At 49.8% G+C, this 2,093-nt stretch overlaps 1 non-coding gene across 1 annotated transcript; it reads left to right on the top strand.

Moving 5' to 3' along the window:
- The first annotated feature begins 237 nt into the window (after positions 1 to 237).
- On the top strand, positions 238 to 310 carry TRNAF-GAA. The gene has a single exon. It is a non-coding gene; the product is annotated as a tRNA-Phe (tRNA).
- Positions 311 to 2,093: the final 1,783 nt, after the last annotated feature.

Raw genomic sequence — 2,093 nt, 5'->3', positions numbered from 1 at the left:
GCCCCTCCTGGGGACCCCATCACTCACTCACCTGTACATTCACTCACAAATATTAATTGGACGCTGATAATGGGTCACGTGTGATGTGCTCAGCTGAGAAATCAGGACCCAGAATCAGCCCCTGCACTCATGAATAAGTGTGCCCCCCCGGGTGAAGAGAGGGTGATGTGCAGACAGACCATGTGCCCCCAGATCATCACTACATCACAGTCCAGTTCGCTCACTTGGATGAGAGGAGCCGAAGTAGCTCAGCTGGGAGAGCGTTAGACTGAAGATCTAAAGGTCCCTGGTTCAATCCCGGGTTTCGGCAGACTGAGTGTTTTAATTTACAACCAGGAGAAGGAGCAATTCTAGTGACCTCCTTGATCTCCATTTGCATGCTTGAAACTCCGCGAAAATTATATCTTTGTGCTTCCCTGGCGGCTTATCAGTAAAGAATCGGCCTGCCAGTACAGAAGATGGGTTCCATCCCTGGGTCAGGAAGTTCCCCTGAGGAAGGAAATGGCACCCCATTCCAGTATTCTTGCCTGAGAAATCCCATGGACAGAGGAGCCTGGCGTTAGTGACTAAAACTAGAACAGCAACCTGGATAAGAATCCCGCGCTGTCAATAAAGGACTAAATTACTGTCCTCTCTTTTACTAACAAGACGGGAGAACATGACAGCGAGCCCTATCGAAACGGCAGGAGCGGCGTGTCTGAGGCCTTACTGTCTCCACCGCTGGGTGTCCTCTCGTCTCCCCTCAGATGGGGATGTCCTTGAACTTGACGGTGGAAAATTAAACAGGAGGTAGAATGTCTTGTTTTAGGTGTCACTATTTGGATTGTAGCAGTCATTTCACTTTCCGTGGGGAAAATAATTAATCTTCTCTTCATGGTCCTGTTTGTGCCCGGGTTGTAAGAGCTCCGGAAACAAGAGGGCGTCTCAATGTGTCCCGTCACATTTTCTCTGCATCATAATCATAGATCACGTCAGATCTCCCTTTAACCATCACTACCCTCAATTAAAAAATTGTCAAGAGTTTAATAGGGCCTTCAAAATCCATTTAGTTTAAATAATGCATCGTTGAAGGGCCGTTCTGCAACTGCTAAAGCTCGTTCTGTGAGACAATTTCGCCGAGTGGCCCTGGGGAGCATGCATTTCATTTAGGCAGCGCTTGGTTTGCCGTATAGGATTAGCATAAGGAGGGAATTTCCTGAAATAAGGTTTATTCCAAATATATTTTCAATCTACTTTCAACTTTTGTGTAAAAATAAGGATAGCTAGATATTAGTCACTCAGTCATGTCCAACTCTTTGCAACCCCATGGACTGTAGCCCGCCAGGCTCTGCTCTCCATGGGATTCTCCAGGCAAGAATACTGGAGTGGACTGCCTTTCCCATCTCCAGGGGTTCTTCCCAACCCAGGGATTGAACCCGGTCTCCCGTGTTGTAGGCAGATTCTTTACCAGCTGAGCCCCAGGGATGCCTGTCAGATAAACCCATCCTCTTCGGGGATGGTTCCTCCCACAATTGTTTGGCAGCTCACACAGAAGTCTGGAAGTATTTTGGACTGAAGCCTTTGACATGTGAGGCAGTCTCCCTCAGTATTTGAAACCGTTCTGGCCTAGAAATCTCCAGGCCCCTGAGCCTAAAATACGATAGAAATTCCCAGGAATAACAACGCCCTCCAACCCCACGACCTCAGCTTGAGTGCCCCCATGGCCAGCCTCCAGGTGCCGTCACCCAGCTGATGAGGCAACAGCAAGAGTCAGTCATTCCCAGGAAGAAAGTGAGCGTGTATTCCTACCGTGCGCAGGCTCTCTGGTTTCCATGGGGACCTTCCCCTCCCTTGTCATTTTATCACCACTAAACAAATGGGCGGCCTCGCTGCCTCCCCTCCCAAAGGCCCTGGTGGCCTGGCCTGTCCGCACTGGTCACAGGGCAGGAGGGGACAATGTCGTGGGCAGTGCCCCCCGCCTTTCTGGAGCTTGGGATGGCTTGGCTCCCGGAGGGGACGCCTCTCACGTCCCCTATCCCTTACATTCAGAGTCCTGGTTAAGATGGAAAGTTATGCTGAGTAATAAGTCAGTAATAACTGCTGAGTAATAACTG

This window comes from Cervus elaphus, chromosome 7, assembly GCF_910594005.1.
Source record: "Cervus elaphus chromosome 7, mCerEla1.1, whole genome shotgun sequence".
NCBI classification, from domain to species: domain Eukaryota; kingdom Metazoa; phylum Chordata; class Mammalia; order Artiodactyla; family Cervidae; genus Cervus; species Cervus elaphus.
Note: the sequence above shows the minus strand (reverse complement) of the source record. Positions and strands in the feature narration are given on the sequence as shown.